A 17,543-nucleotide genomic window follows, 5' to 3' on the forward strand; every position below is an offset into this window, starting at 1 on the left:
GGATAGAAAGGGCCTATTTCCCTTAGCAGAGGGGTCAACAACCAGGGGCATAAATTTAAAGAAATTGGTAGAAGGTTTTGAGGGGAAATTTCTTCACCCGGAGGGTGGTGGGGGTCTGGAACTCACTGCCTGAAAGGGTGGGAGAGGCAGAAACCCTCACCACATTTTAAAAGTACTTGGATGTGCACTTGAAGTGCCATAACCTGCAGAGTTACAGATCTAGAGCGAGAAAGTGGAATTAGGCTGGATAGCCTCTTGTTGGCCAGCACTGACACGACGGGCTGAAATGGCCTCCTTCTGTGCTGTCAACTTCTATTATTTATTGCTCATTCCTAGTTACCTGTGGGCCCTCACCTTGAACCGCTGCACTCTGTGGTAATGGTGCTCCCAAAATAGTTTTTGGTGGGGAATTCCAGGAAACTGGCCCAGCGATGTACGACAATGTACGTCCAAGTCAGAATATCATGTGACTTCGAAGGGAACTTGAGGTGTTGGTGTTTCCATGGCATTACTACTTGTCCTTCTCAGTAGCAGTGGCAGCAGGGAGGGAGGTGCTGAAGTTAAAACACGGCCATTTTCCCACTGCACTTTCAGTCAGGAGGTCTATCTATATTCAAGGATGTACTTGGGCCTGTGTCAGCTTTTCTGAAGCGGTTTAGCTTTTGCTAGTTTTTTAGCTCAATATGTATCGGGTCATCAACAACAATCTTTCCAGAACCAGTGATACTTAGGAATAAAACACACCATCACTCACCACTTGAAACAAATGCCAGAGATGAGGAGCAATATAAACATTGGGGAAGGGAGAAGGGTGGAAGAGTAAAAGGGGGAGATAAAATACAAGAACAACTTAGATGCAATAATATCCAGAAGCAAATCTCTCCTGGTGAGCACAGGAATCACAAATAGTTGTTTAAATAATGTAATTTCCAAAATCAGGACTGAAGAAAGAAAATTTAGGAACACTACCATTCTGTGACTTCCAGATGCTGACCAAACTAATAAAATCCAATTCAGACAGACGAGAACAATAATCCACCCACACACCATTTCCTGTTTCACATCTGTTTCGAAATTGAAGCGTCATACAATGCCACATCTTGATCCCAACCACTTTTAGTCCTTCAATGGAGCCTGACACAAACATAACAGATAGCCACTGGGATCGGTGCCCACCAGGACCAAATCAAGCACTTTCATTCGCCTTTTTGGAAACATCAGATTAGTGAATAAAGGTCTGGCTGCATCATAATAGTTCGATGCCTTGATTATATCAGGAACCATCTCCTGAAAACAAACAGGACACCAAATTTGGCAAAACTTTTGTGCGTCACTTACATGCAACTTCACTCGACCAGTCCCCACCGTTTAAAATATCCACCAATGGCTCAGCAAGTTCATCCAGTAGCTTGCGGAGCCGTGGAGATAAGCCAAGCACGTTCAATCCGTTATCTGTGCACTCACACGCACAACAGACATTGCATGAGATACCAGAAAGTGGTCAGCTACTGCTGTCCGTTGAACAGTAAACCAGTGCCAGATGCCGCTTTCAAAAGTGAGTGAAATTTTGTTTTAAATTATACTGGTTTCTATTCTCAGGTATGAACTATGCAGAGCCATAGTTAATCAGTGCCAGCACATAAACCTCAACCCAGAAGATGATAGCAGCTGGTGAACACATTTGGTCCACCACAGTCCTAACCAAATATAGAATATGCAGAAAGGGTACATTAGCCTCAAGATCATGAGTTCAAATCCCAACAGGGCCAATTGTAAAACTAAATTTAGCAAGGTTCCGCCTACATCCCAAGAACAAATCATTTTAAAACCCCACTCTGAACAACGTGGATAGTAAGTATGCACAGAGGCAATAAAAACTCCACCTGCCCAACCTTTTAAATGAACTAAACCAGAACTTTGAAACATTTCATATTGATTTACTTCTAAAACTCAGATAAATTCTTTCACACAAGAACATAGCTTTTCAAATTGAAATCATCGAAGTTACAAAAGCAAAATACTGCGGATCTGTTTCACTCTCCACAGATGCTGCCTGAACAGAGTATTTCCAGCACTGTGTGTTTTTATCCTTGAGGTTACATCTTCGTCCATTTCAGATTTCAGTTTTTGTTGACTTGCATGTGTGCTACTGTATCCTAATATAACACGTTTTCTGCAATGATAGCTTCGGGTCTCTGACAATACCTTTCAGAGGTTAAGACAAACAGAACAGTTCAAAAACCACTCCTGCAGAAGAATCACATTTGCTGAAGCCCCCTGCAGGTGGCACCTACAGATTAAATGACGACAATAGTTGAAGTTATCACTGAACTGATTTATTTTGTTCTTCCAGGCTAGTTTTCTGTCTCTACTACCTTTACATCAGTATCTTTCTAAGCCTACTGCCACATTAGTTCCAGTCTATGCCAAAGCGATGGCCAGTCCATGTGACTATAATAGCCAAGACTTGATTAAGTCACATTGATGGGAAAGAGAATATTCTTCCCACACAATCTATTTGTAATGTCCCGAATAACTCTGTACATTCAGTGCTGAATTATGGGAAGTTTGTGCCATGACCTACACAAAAATGGACCGCAAGGCAAATTTTGTATCCGAAATGTTAACTATACGCAGCGTATTATGTTTTGTGCTTATTGAATCTTGCAGTCTATAATGAATCTTACAAACACGAAAAGGCCATTAGGCCAAAATAACATTTTTCTCCTCTTTAAAATAAAATTAAACCAAAAGGAAGCCATAAATGTCCCAAAAGTCAAAAAGGGCACATGAGAAGATAAAGCAAAGTAGGTGACTGGTTGTGGCAAAATTCTGTGGGACAATTCAGAACATATTTATAGCACATACACATAAATAAATCGTTCACAAGTTCATCAATGTGGTTTTACAGACTAATTGTGATCACCTTAGTGTGAGAGGAATTTCCCAGATGTTGCTCTCCATAACTAGGCCTTGGGGTTTACATGTTTTTTTGCCTCTCCCTGGCTGCTGCTGTGGGAGATGTTGGTAATCAAGATGCTAACGGCATCACGAATGTGAGGCAGGCATCTTTGTTCGCTTGAATAAGTCAACCCTACCTATCCATCGCCTGGCCATATTCCTCAATTATCTCTTGTATCATTTACACTGTCCTCTTCAATGACCTTCCTTGGTAACTTATTCCACACCAATAAGGTGCCAGCTGACTTATCTTCTTCCTCCTAATTTCATGATTTATAACCTGTTGCCTTGGATCTGAACCCTTCCACAGCTTTATAATTTGCTTGCATCATCTGTCAATTGTCAAGAGTGACCACAATGTAGCAAAATTGTGAGGTTGAATTGCAAAACACCATGCACCCAGATAATACAATATCAAAATGAATCACCTATTTTCAATTTTGCACTCCCCTTGTGCGCAGTTTCTCAGGGCCCAAGTTTCCACAAGAAAAAAAACGGGCGCCCCTCCGAGCTGGGCGCCCGTTTTTCACACCTAAAACGGCACCTAAAAAAATCCTCGGTATTCTCCACCGACTTACAGGTCCTGTGGCACTCGGCGCAGCGGTCACGAGCTGTGGGGGGGGGGGCGGAGCCAGGTCTCTGCACTGAAAACAGTGCCGGGACCTCTGCACATGCGCGCTACAGTCGGCACGCAAGTGCAGTAGCTCCAGGCGCCGAACTGTGTGGGAGGGGCCCGAAGCACACAGCCCCTAGCCCTGGCCCAATGGCCACACTGGGGCTGCATGAATGAGGCTCCTCCCACGGCCAGCTCCTGCTCCCCGCCCGACCAGACCCGACACTCGCTCCCCCCTGACCAGACACCCGCTCCCCGCTTCCCCCCCCCCCCCCACGAGACCCGCTCCCCGACCCAAGGCCCGCTCCCGCACCCCCCGACCCGACCAGAGGCCCGCTCCCCCCCCCCCCCACCCCGCCCCGACCCGACACTCGCTCCCCCCCGCTCCTGTTCCCCGACCCCCTCGCTTCTGTTCCCCGACCCCCCCCCCCCTCTCTCCCTCTCCCTCCCTCTCTCTCTTGCTCAGCGGCACGAAAAGCTGCAGAATTCTCCCTGGCTGAAGCACTTTCACAAGGTAGGAAGATGGTTTATTTAATCTTTTCTTGGCTTATAAATGTTTATTCAGGTTGGATTTATTTGTATAATATTTGTAGAAGTATAAATAAGGATTTATTGTCGAATTTAATGACTTCCCTTCCCCCCCCCTCCCCCCCACCTCGTTCTGGGCACCTAATTTGTAACCTGCGCCTGATTTTTTAATGTGAAGAACAGGTTTTTTCAGTTCTACAAAAATCTTCACTGGCGCCATTCTACTTGAGTTTGGAGTACATTTTCACTGTGGAAACTTTCAAATCAGGCGTCAGTGGCCGGACACGCCCCCTTTTGAAGAAAAAATTCTGTTCTAAACTAGAACTGTTCTACCGAACTAGAACTGCAGAAAAAAAAATGTGGAGAATTGCAATTGCTAAAATAGTCCGTTCTCCACCAGTTGCTCCTAAAAATCAGGCGCGAATCATGTGGAAACTTGGGCCCTAAATGTGTAAGCTCCACCTACAAGACAGTAACTGTTGCAATTCAGTTTTTAAATACCTCACATTGGCCTGACATTTAGTACAACAGACTCAACACGTCAGAACATTCAATCCATGCTGCTGGGTTATTACATTGGGTCTGAAATCATTTTCATTTTGTAATGCAATTTTTAGCAAACATTCATACCAATATACAAAATGATAAGAAAGGTGATAATAGACAATCGCATTTATCCTATTTATTAGAGGCATGTCCTCATGCACCACCCTCCCCAACTCAAGTCGTGCCAGCACTCAGTAGAAACTTGTGGCATAAGTAGTAGTGGGGAAATTAGGGGTGCATGCAAGAAAGGTGCAGCAGTTATCATGGGTGACTTTAATATGCATATAGATTGGGCTAACCAAACTGGAAACATTACGGTGGAGGAGGATTTCCTGGAGTGCATAAGGGATGGTTTTCTAGACCAATATGTCGAGGAAAAAACTTGGGGGGAGGCCATCTTAGACTGGGTGCTGTGTAATGAGAGGATTAATTAGCAATCTTGTTGTGCGAGGCCCCTTGGGAAAGAGTGACCATAATATGGTGGAATTCTACATTAGGATGGAGAATGAAACAGTTAATTCAGAGACCATGGTCCAGAACTTAAAGAAGGGTAACTTTGAAGGTATGAGGCGTGAATTGGCTAGGATAGATTGGCGAATGATACTTAAGGGGTTGACAGTGGATGGGCAATGGCAGATATTTAGAGATCGCATGGATGAACTACAACAATTGTACATCCCTTGGCGTAAAAATAAAAAAGGGAAGGTGGCTCAACCGTGACTATCAAGGGAAATCAGGGATAGTATTAAAGTCAAGGAAGTGGCATACAAATTGGCCAGAAATAGCAGCAAACCCAGGGACTGGGAGAAATTTAGAACTCAGCAGAGGAGGACAAAGGGTTTGATTAGGGCAGGGAAAACAGAGTACGAGAGGAAGCTTGCAGGGAACATTAAGATGGACTGCAAAAGTTTCTATAGATATGTAAAGAGAAAAAGATTAGTAAAGACAAACGTAGGTCCCCTGCAGTCAGAATCAGGGGAAGTCAGAACGGGGAACAAAGAAATGGTAGACCAACTGAACAAGTACTTCGGTTCGGTATTGACGAAGGAGGACGCAAACAATCTTCCGGACATAGAAGGGGTCAGAGGGTCTAGTAAGGAGGAGAAACTGAGGGAAATCCTTATTAGTTGGGAAATTGTGTTGGGGAAGTTGATGGGATTGGAGGACGATAAATCCCCAGGGCCTGATGGACTGCATCCCAGAGTACTTAAGGAGGTGGCCTTGGAAATAGCGGATGCACTGACAGTCATTTTCCAACATTCCATTGACTCTGGATCAGTTCCTATCGAGTGGAGGGTAGCCAATATAACCCCACTTTTTAAAAAAGGAGGGAGAGAAAACAGGGAATTATAGACCGGTCAGCCTGACATCGGTAGTAGGTAAAATGATGGAATCAATTATTAAGGATGTCATAGCAGCGCATTTGGAAAGAGGTGACATGATATGTCCAAGTCAGCATGGATTTGTGAAAGGAAAATCATGCTTGACAAATCTTCTGGAATTTTTTGAGGATGTTTCCAGTAGAGTGGACAAGGGAGAACCAGTTGATGTGGTGCATTTGGACTGTCAGAGGCTTTCGACAAGGTCCCACACAAGAGATTAATGTGCAAAGTTAAAGCACATGGGATTGGGGGTAGTGTGATAATGTGGATTGAGAACTAGTTGGCAGACAGGAAGCAAAGAGTAGGAGTAAATGGGTACTTTTCAGAATGGCAGGCAGTGACTAGTGGGTTACCGCAAGGTTCTGTGCTGGGGCCCCAGCTGTTTACATTGTACATTAATGATTGAGACGAGGGGATTAAATGTAGTATCTCCAAATTTGCGGATGACACTAAGTTGGGTGGCAGTGTGAGCTGCGAGGAGGATGCTATGAGGCTGCAGAGTGACTTAGATAGGTTAGGTGAGTGGGCAAATGCATGGCAGATGAAGTATGATGTGGATAAATGTGAGGTTATCCACTTTGGTGGTAAAAACAGACAGACAGACTATTATCTGAATGGTGACAGATTGGGAAAAGGGGAGGTCCAACGAGACCTGGGTATCATGGTACATCAGTCATTGAAAGTTGGCATGCAGGTACAGCAGGCGGTTAAGAAAGCAAATGGCATGTTGGCCTTCATAGCGAGGGGATTTGAGTACAGGGGCAGGGGAGGTGTTACTACAGTTGTACAGGGCCTTGGTGAGGCCACACCTGGAGTACTGTGTACAGTTTTGGTCTCCTAACTTGAGGAAGGACATTCTTGCTATTGAGGGAGTGCAGCGAAGGTTCACCAGACTGATTCCCAGGATGACGGGACTGACCTATCAAGAAAGACTGGATCAACTGGGCTTGTATTCACTGGAGTTCAGAAGAATGAGGGGATCTCATAGAAAAGTTTAAAATTCTGACGGGTTTAGACAGGTTAGATGCAGGAAGAATGTTCCCAATGTTGGGAAGTCCAGAACCAGGGGTCACAGTCCAAGGATAAGGGGTAAGCGATTTAGGACAGAGATGAGGAGAAACTTCTTCACCCAGAGAGTGGTGAACCTGTGGAATTCTCTATCACAGAAAGTTGTTGAGGCCAATTCACTAAATTCAAAAAGGAGTTAGATGTAGTCCTTACTACTAGGGGGATCAAGGGATATGGCGAGAAAGCAGGAATGGGGTACTGAAGTTGCATGTTCAGCTATGAACTCATTGAATGGCTGTGCAGACTCGAAGGGCCAAATGGCCTACTCCTGCACCTATTTTCTATGTTTCTATAATTTAGACACTGCTGCAATCACCATACATGTGGAGTAATGCACAGTAATGGGTATGTCTGCTCTTACATCAAGATGTGAATAAGCTGTGCAACTGAAGTTTGAGTGTGGATTCTAGCCATCCCAGCCTTAATTTTGAGACACTGTAAAAGTCATGCATTATTGCTGACAACCAGACTCCAAGATCTACATCATACTTTCATACCAGTTTTTGTATTTAACATTTTAAAACCATATATCACGCTTTAAGTATATATGTCTTGTCCCCTCCTTTCCTCCAACAAGTGTACACTGAACTTTGATAGGTACTTCCAATAACACTAATGAAAATATTCACTCAGCTGTGAAATCAACTAGTTGGTGCTTCTGCCATCACTACACATGATCAGAGACCACATTTTCTCTTCGCTAGGCAGTGGAATGGTTGGTTATGAATCACATTCCCGTCCTCTGAATGCTTCAGTTCTGTAATTCTGTAAGACTCGGCATCAACCTTAACCTGCTGTGAGTAAACCCAGTCGGCCACCACGTATTATGGAAAGTCAGGTTTTTTGGTCCGAGCCTAGTTTCACAGTGCAATCATACTCCACTGATGGAATTGCTGCTGAGTCCACTTCAGGTTTAGTGGGCCAATCCATACTGGCACCTCCTAAATCCAATCCGACTGATTGGTTAGTAAGGCAATGCCATGGCACGTGCACATGAAGCACTTTCGGTCATTTTGCAGCAATTAAAAATATTTTTCACATTATCCCCAGGAGACAATGGATTCAGAAGCAATGACATTGAAATCTTTTCCTCCTGTACTCTTTGCATCCAAACTGCAGAAGATTGCAATTCCACTCACTCCTGCCTGAGATATGCAGTTGGGGTCTGTGAACACAGGTGCTGGGGATCAGGTCCGGAGATCAAATCAATCTGCCATTGACTGCATTTACACAGATCATGCATGAACAGACCCTGAAGGCACCCTTCAGTCAACAAGGTTTCGTGTTCAAACCAGGTGTAATTTAATGCTTCAACATGCATAACTATGGTAATTGCTGGTGTGACATTTATGACTTGTTTTTTTTATAATCAGCATCTGCAGCCAAGAGATATCATCCAGATACAGAAGTGAAGTGAAAACGACATAATTTTTCTTGTGAGGTTAATGAGAAGCAAGGTCCTTCATGAGATAAGGCTTGTATTTTATGTCCTTTCAGCTTCCTTTTGAACAACCCAAGTACGAAACTCAACAGGCAGAGATTCATTTCCTCCGGTGTACTTGGGCAATTCTAAAATAGCACCAATCTCTCCATTGAATTGCACTTGGTCAAATGCTGCTCTCCTCAGAGATCAATGCATGACAGACTTGGGATGGGGCAGGGAGAAGAATCTGTTGCTATAGGTTAAAACAATAATACCTCACTATTTCAGCCCATTTCACAACAAAGTGCATGTTCATTCAATAAAGGCAACGTGAATACGTCAGAGACCAGAGGATTCCAAGCTCCATACCTGGTCCGTGCTGGGTTAGCTGACGTGACGTAACCTTAGGGGTGCTACAATAGCATCTCTGGGCTGAGAGAGGGTGGGAATACAAGTCACGGATCTCTCCCTCATTATGTAATGTTAGTTAGTTAAGAGTCTCCGCTGCCTGGTGGCACATGATGCAGCCCATTTCTTCCAATGCGGTCTGTCCAGAGCAAAATATAGTTATATATAACTTCTTCCAGCAGAATTCAATGCTTCAGAGCTAAGATATTCACAAATATTAACAATCTTGTTGTGCGAGGCCCCTTGGGGAAGAGTGACCATAATATGGTAGAATTCTATATTAAGATGGAGAGTGACACAGTTAATTCAGAGACTAGGGTCCTGAACTTGGGGAAAGGTAACTTCGATGGTATGAGGCGTGAATTGGCTAGAATAGACTGGCGAGTGATACTTAAAAGCGTTGACGGTGGATAGGCAATGGCAGACATTTAAAGATCACATGGATGAACTTCAGCAATTGTACATCCCTGTCAGGAGTAAAAATAAAACGGGGAAGGTGGTTCAACCGTAGTTAACAAGGGAAATTAAGGATAGTGTTAAATCCAAGGAAGAGGCATATAAATTAGCCCGAAAAAGCAGCAAACCTGAGGACTGAGAGAATTTTGTAATACAGCAGAGGAGGACAAAGGATTTAATTAGGAGGGGGAAAATAGAGGACGAGAGGAAGCTTGCTGGGAACATAAAAACTGACTGCAAAAGCTTCTATAGATACGTGAAGAGAAAACGATTAGTGAAAATAAACGTAGGTCCCTTGCAGTCAGATTCAGGTGAATTTATAATGGGGAACAAAGAAATGGCGGACCAGTTAAACAAATACTTTGGTTCTGTTTTCACGAAGGAAGACACAAATAACCTTCTGGAAATACTAGGGGAGCGAGGGTCGAGTGAGAAGGAGGAATTGAAGGATATCCTTATAAAATGGGAAATTGTGTTAGGGAAATTGATGGGATTGAAGGCTGATAAATCCCCAGGGCCTGATAGTCTGCATCCCAGAGTACTTAAGGAAGTGGCCATAGAAATAGTGGATGCATTGGTGATCATTTTCCAACAGTCTATCGACTCTGGATCAGTTCCTATGGACTGAAGGGTAGCTAATGTAACACCACTGTTTAAAAAGAGAGAGAAAACAGGTAATAAACCGGTTATAGCCTGACATCAGGAGTGGGGAAAATGTTGGAATCAATTATTAAAGATGAAACAGCAGCGCATTTGGAAAGCAGTGACAGGATCGGTCCAAGTCAGCATGGATTTATGAAAGGGAAATCATGCTTGACAAATCTTCTGGAATTTTTGTGGGGATGTAACTAGTCGAGTGGACAGGGAGAACCAGTGGATGTGGTGTATTTGGACTTTCAAAAGGCTTTTGACAAGGTCCCACACAAGAGATTGGTGTGCAAAATCAAAGCACATGGTATTGAGGGCAATGTACTGACGTGGATAGAGAACTGGTTGGCAGACAGGAAGCAGAGAGTTGGGATAAACGGGTCCTTTTCAGAATGGCAGGCAGTGACTAGTGGAGTGCCGCAGGGCTCAGTGCTGGGACCCCAGCTATTTACAATATACATTAATGATTTAGATAAAGGAATTGAGTGTAATATCTTCAAGTTTTCAGATGGCACTAAACTGGGTGGCGGTGTGAGCTGTGAGGAGGACTTGGACAGGTTAGGTGAGTGGGCAAATGCATGGCAGATGCAGTATAATGTGGATAAATGTGAGGTTATCCAATTTGGTGGCAAAAATATGAAGGCATAATATTATCTGAATGGCAGCAATTAGGAAAGGGGGAGGTGCAACAAGACCTGGGTGTCTTGGTACAGCAGTCATTGAAAGTTGGCATGCAGGTACAGTAGGCGGTGAAGAAGGCAAATGGTATGTTGGCCTTCATAGCTAGGGGATTTGAATATAGGAGCAGGGAGGTCTTACTGCAGTTGTACAGAGCCTTGGTGAGGCCTCACCTGGAATATTGTGTTCAGTTTTGGTCTCCTAATCCGAGAAAGGACGTTCTTGCTATTAAGGGAGTGCAGCGAAGGTTTACCAGACTAATTCCAGGGATGGCGGGACTGACATATGAGGAGAGACTGGATCAACTGGGCTTTTATACACTGGAGTTTAGAAGGATGAGGATCTCATAGAAACTTATACGATTCTGACGAGACTGGACAGGTTCGATGTGGGAAGAATGTACCCGATGTTGGGGAAGTCCAGAACCAGGGGAGACAGTCTTAGGATAAGGGGTAGGCCATTTACGACTGAGATGAGGAGAAACTTCTTTACTCAGTTGTTAACCTGTTGAATTCTCTAGTGCAGAGAGTTGTTGATGCCAGTTCATTGAATATATTCAAGAGGGAGTTAGATATGGCCATTACGGCTAAAAGAATCAAGGGGTATGGAGAGAAAGTAGGAAAGGGGTACTGAGGGAATGATCAGCCATGATCTTATTGAATGGTGGTGCAGGCACGAAGGGCTGAATGGCATCCTCCTGCACCTACTTTCTCTGTTTCTATGTAAAAGGTCATTAAACTCCTTTGTGACGTCAACACTTTAATGTTGTACAAGAGATCACAGGAAGTTCCACAGTGTAAATAATGTCACTTTCTGCAACTGTTGGTAAACTGCATGTTGAATGGAGTAGTTTATTTACTCTGGTCCAAGTATAAATTCCCTCCAATGACAGAGCAGGACCAGGCAGGGCAGTGCAGGTTTACGCCCAATTGATGCAATACATTGAAGGAGATGTCAGGAGGAGTAAAGAGAACTACCAAAAGGGAAGGATTTTAAAATTCAGTCAAAGTCTCTCAACAGCATCGAGCAGAGATTTGAGAGCAGATCATATGCTCATTATTTTGATAAGAACCTCGTCGATTTTTTAAAAAACTTACATTTATATGGCACCTTTAATTACATGGAGTGAAATGTGAAAATTTTTGAACAAAATTCAATTCAAACTAGTGTGTAAACAGTTTCAAAGGATAAACAGAAAAAGTAAATGAGGAAAATCCAAAATAAAAGCAGAAATGCTATAAATTCACACAGCAGGTCGATTAACATTTGTAAAAAGAGAAAAGACAGGACACCCTTCATCAATGCTGACCAATCTACTATACATTGACAGCATCTTGTGTCTTTGAGTTTTGACAAACTTTGCTGTACACCATACTCAAAGCTTAACTTCACATCCCGAGATGGGGCTGATTGAATACCCAAAGCACAGACAATGTTTTTATAACCCAACTGTTGCATTCTCAAGTCACACTGGACCTCAGGAAAGCACAAGAGTCCTGATCAAGTCCTTGTAAGTGTGATCTCCAGTCGAACAATACTAGCTTGATGTACTTCTCCCAGGGAAATGTAACCACAAAACCGATTTCTGATTTTTTTTAAACTACAAACTGGCTCTTCAGTGTAAGTGCCTCTGCTGGTCACATTTTGCATCTTTCACATGCCCTGTTTAATTAAACCTGAGTGTTTGCACCTTTTCAGACTCGATTGAAAGGGTGTATAATGAGCTCAGACAACAGCACCAAAGCAGTTCCATCAATAATAGATCGGAGGAGCACTGACTGACGTACGATGTCTAACAGTAGCAGCAAAAGGGACAACCTGAATGTAGGTAGCCAAGAAATTCAACCCAAGCAACAGTCAACAGTGCAAACTGACTAAAAATTAATAATTCAATCAACTCCATTAAATTCAATTCCTAGTTTCCAATAAAGAGAAGAACTTGCATCTATGAAGCCTAATTGTTAAGCAATACAGACCAGCCACTTTCTTGAAATTACCCAACCCAAAATAGGTGAGCAGTAAGAAAACATTTCAATTTTACTTTCCTGGGTGAATATTTACATATTGGATTCATAATTTTATTCTTTAAAACATTGGTTTGCTAAAAATCAACCATAAATTATTGACTGATCCACGTCACAATGCTGTAACACACTACAGGCTGTATTCATATTGTACAACACCAATACGTGGAAAAAGTTGACGGCCAGAGCGTTGTCATTTAATAATAACACACAAAGATCAGGATTCACAACTCAATAAAAAAAAACAGTATCCTGCAATATATATATCTATATATATTAGAAGCATGATGACAGCTGCATTACGCTGGGGGTTAAATAACTTTAATTGTGGTTTACGGAATCATCCAAACTCAGAGGATAAGTTTGATACAGGTGCACAATTCCATCATCATTTCATTAAAAAGACAAAAAAAACCTGCAAGTAGTTACAAGTACATATCTAGTCTGCCAGTGCCTGAAGGGAGAAAATAACATTTTGGTTCAAAATCATTAACAACTTGCTTTTACAGAACGCCTGAACAAAAATGTCCCAAGGGGCTTCACAGGAATGACTAACAAACAAATTCTGACCGAGCCACATAAGGAGATATTAGGGCACGTGACCAAAGGCCTGGTCAGAGGTTTCAAAGGAGAGAGAGAGAGATAGAGAGGCGGAGAAGTTGAGTGAGGGAATTCCAGTGCTTGGGGCCCAGGCAGCTGAAAGTACTGCCAACAATGCTGGCGCGATAGAAATCGGAAATGTGCAAGAAGTCCAGAATTGGAGGAGCGCAGACATCTTGGAGGGTTGTAGGGCTGGAGGAGGTTAGAGAGATAGGAAGTGGTGAGGCCATGGAGGCATTTGAAAACAAGGATGAAAATTTTAAAATCATGGCGGTGCCAGAACGGGAGCCAATGTAGGTCAGTGAGGGGGTGATGGGTGAACAGGACTTGGTGCGAGTTAGGACACAGGCAGCCGAGTTCGGAAGAGCTCAAGTTTATGGAGGGTGGAAGGTCGGCCAGAATTACATATGGAATAACTTCTTTATCAATCACAAAAGACAAAGCTTTTTACAAACTTCAATATTACCCTATAAGAACACCACAGCACATGAATAATCTATGACAATCATGCTGCAGAACATCTTGTAAATACATACATTAGTGAAAGCAGCAGTCTAACATCCAAGAGACGTAAATTCTGGGATGCGAGAGCGACTAGTGTATTTTTATTTGGATTCTGGAAGCCCAGCATCTATGACCTGGAGCCAGAGCCAGTCTTCTCCTGCTGCCGAGGTTAGCCATGCACCTTGTAAGAAACATTTGGGTACTGTGATTGGGGTGGGCGGGAGACACACTCTGGGCTCTTTCTGCATGGAGAAGCTATCCAGGCTGGAAGGCTGTCTTCATTCCCATCTGTCTTGTTATCCTGTCATATTGAGCACAACAGCAAAATGGAGAACTTGATGCAACGAGAAGAGTGCAGTGAAGCAGTGATATTTGATTTGAAAGCTCATCATACGACCGATACATTGTATTAAAGTGCCCTGCGCTATCTCTAGACATATGCTTCATGCTGTCTGTGTTTGTGCAGAAGGAAATTAGAACCATTTTGTACAATAAAAGAAAAACAGTACTCTGGAAATACGTGGTAAGCTGAACACTATTGCCAACACTCATGAGTTACTGAAGTTCTGCGATGTGTGTGTTAAAATGTCCCATGTTAATCGGCAAGTACTTAAACGTCTGCAAGTTGCAAAACTGCCTCGTAAATCACAAGTTTTAGCTATCCTGGGTTAACATTTCAAATGGAGACCCTTCACCAGAACGGATATAGACTAGAGGTTGACTGATCAACCAAAGAGGCAATATGGTTTTTATTTCAGACTTCCAGCAGGCTTTCTTTTTTAGTTCTTATAACAAGGTCTGTAAAACCAAGCTTGTAAATACCAATGGGAAAAGACCAGCTCTTCTAATTATGCTGTGAAAGCTGCACTCAATTCCAAAGCAGTTCTATTGTCTGCACACAGAGCGAGATAAATGGACAGCATCTGGCAAACTGGCATAAATAACAGGCGGTTAAGTAATTGGCACGTATGGAAAGATGATACCTGGTAAGTAATGATGTACTGTAATTTAACCAGTCTTTTAAAAATACATAATCTACTAATTGAAAATCCATTAGGACCAGGCATAGCAACACAAATACAAATAAAAAATGCTGGAAATATACAGCAGGTAAAGTCAGCATCTGTAAAAGGTAAAGTTAAGACATTTCAGATTCTGATCATGGGCACACAGCCAGAATGTCTTTCCCTTTTACCGAGAGTAATTGATCTGTTGTACTTCCAGGGCTTGCTGTTTTTATTATAACAAAGCTTACTTGCTGGGGATGAGGGTTCAAGCTGAAAACAGTCAAGATTATTAAAAGCTAGTTCGGATGAAAACTGGAAAAAATGAGTCGATTTGAAAAAATACATCTCACTAAGGGGACTTGATCAGCAAAGCAGCTTCTGTGCTCCAGTCCCGAAACAAGCTGATCAATACAGTTCCACAGAGCAGAACCATGTTCCTACCAAGTGACACTTAAAATCGATGAATTATTTTCCACTGGTGACAATGTGTAATGAATTACAGAATTATATAAAATTTACAGCACAGTAACAGGCCATTTGGCCCAACTTGTCTATGCTGGTATTTATGCTCCACGCTAGACTCCTACCACCCTATTCCATCTCACCCCATCACCATATCCTTCTATTCCTTTTTACCTCATGTGTTTATCGAGCTTCTCCTTAAATGAATCCATGCTATTCGTCTCAACTGCTCCATGTGGTAGCAAGTTCCAACTTCTCACCACTCTCCGGGTAAAGAAGTTTCTCCTGAATTTCCTATTGGATTTATTAGTGATGCTCTAATATTTATGGCCCCTAGTTTTGGAATCCCCCCACCAAGAGGAAGCATCTTCCGTATGCCGACCCTATCAAACCACTTCATAATTTAATTGTGCAGCGCAGGACTCCCTCAGTACTGGCCTGAAGATGACATGCTCAAATGGAAAATACTGAAGGATTCTGATGAAAGGTCATATATTTGAAACGTTAACGCCTCTCTCTACAGATACTGCCTGACTGACCTGCTGAGCGTTTTCTGAATTTTATGTTTTTATTTCCAATTTCCATAACTTTCTAGAATTTTTTGAGGATGTAACTCAGAGTGGACAAGGGAGAATAGAAACATAGAAAATAGGTGCAGGAGTAGGCCATTCGGCCCTTCGAGCCTGCACCGCCATTCAATGAGTTCATGGCTGAACATGCAACTTCAGTACCCAATTCCTGCTTTCTCGCCATACCCCTTCATCCCCATAGTAGTAAGGACTACATCTAACTCCTTTTTGAATATATTTAGTGAATTGGCCTCAACAACTTTCTGTGATAGAGAATTCCACAGGTTCACCACTCTCTGGGTGAAGAAGTTTCTCCTCATCTCGGTCCTAAATGGCTTACCCCTTTCGATGAGGTCCCCTCTCATTCTTCTGAAATCCAGTGAATACAAGCCCAGTTGATTCAGTCTTTCTTGATAGGTCAGTCTCGCCATCCCAGGAATCAGTCTAGTGAACCTTCGCTGCACTCCCTCAATAGCAAGAATGTCCTTCCTCAAGTTAGGAGACCAAAACTGTACACAATACTCCAGGTGTGGTCTCACCAAGGCCCTGTACAACTGTAGTAACACCTCCCCTGCCCGTGTACTCAAATCCCCTCGCTATGGAGGCCAACATGCCATTTGTTTTCTTAACCGCCTGCGGTACCTGCATGCCAACCTTCAATGACTGATGTACCATGACATCCAGGTCTCGTTGCACCTCCCCTTTTCCTAATCTGTCACTATTCAGATAATAGTCTGTCTGTTTTTACCACCAAAGTGGATAACCTCACATTTATCCACATTATACTTCATTTGACTTGCATGTGCCCACTTGCCTAACCTATCCAAGTCACTCTGCAGCCTCATAGCATCCTCCTCGCAGCTCACACTGCCACCCAACTTAGTGTCATCCGCAAATTTGGAGATACTACATTTAATCCCCTTGTCTAAATCATTAATGTATAATGTAAACAGCTGGGGCCCCAGCACAGAACCTTGCGGTACCCCACTAGTCACTGCCTGCCATTCTGAAAAGTACCCATTTACTCCTACTCTGCTTCCTGTCTGCCAACCAGTTCTCAATCCACGTCAGCACACCCCCAATCCCATGTGCTTTAACTCTGCACATTAATCTCTTGTGTGGGACCTTGTCGAAAGCCTTCTGAAAGTCCAAATACACCACATCAACTGGTTCTCCCTTGTCCACTCTACTGGAAACATCCTCAAAAAATTCCAGAAGATTTGTCAAGCATGATTTCCCTTTCACAAATCCATGCTGACTTGGACCTATCATGTCACCTCTTTCCAAATGCGCTGCTATGACATCCTTAATAATTGATTCCATCATTTTACCCACGACTGATGTCAGGCTGACCGGTCTATAATTCCCTGTTTTCTCTCTCCCTCCTTTTTTTAAAAAGTGGAGTTACATTGGCTACCCTCCACTCCATAGGAACTGATCCAGAGTCTATGGAATGTTGGAAAATGACTGCCAATGCATCCGCTATTTCCAAGGCCACCTCCTTAAGTACTCTGCGATGTAGTCCATCAGGCCCTGGGGATTTATCGGCCTTCAATCCCATCAATTTCCCGACTAATAAGGTTTTCCCTCAGTTCCTCCTTCTTACTAGACCCTCTGACCCCTTTTATATCTGGAAGGTTGTTTGTGTCCTCCTTAGCGAATACCG

The 17,543-nt window shown here is 43.1% G+C and overlaps 1 protein-coding gene across 12 annotated transcripts in view; it reads right to left on the reverse strand.

Moving 5' to 3' along the window:
• LOC139230104 (RNA binding protein fox-1 homolog 1-like) overlaps positions 1-17,543 on the reverse strand; it is a 342,858-nt gene that overhangs the window by 299,364 nt on the left and 25,951 nt on the right. The window contains exon 1 of one of the 12 annotated variants that reach the window (XM_070861937.1): positions 1,339-1,351. The exons of the other annotated variants lie outside the window; for them this stretch is intronic. The gene's annotated coding sequence lies outside the window, so the exon portion shown is untranslated. Of the gene's footprint in view, positions 1-1,338; positions 1,352-17,543 lie in introns of those variants that run through there. 12 annotated transcript variants of the gene reach the window in all.

This window comes from Pristiophorus japonicus, chromosome 19 (genome assembly GCF_044704955.1).
Source record: "Pristiophorus japonicus isolate sPriJap1 chromosome 19, sPriJap1.hap1, whole genome shotgun sequence".
NCBI lineage: Eukaryota > Metazoa > Chordata > Chondrichthyes > Pristiophoridae > Pristiophorus > Pristiophorus japonicus.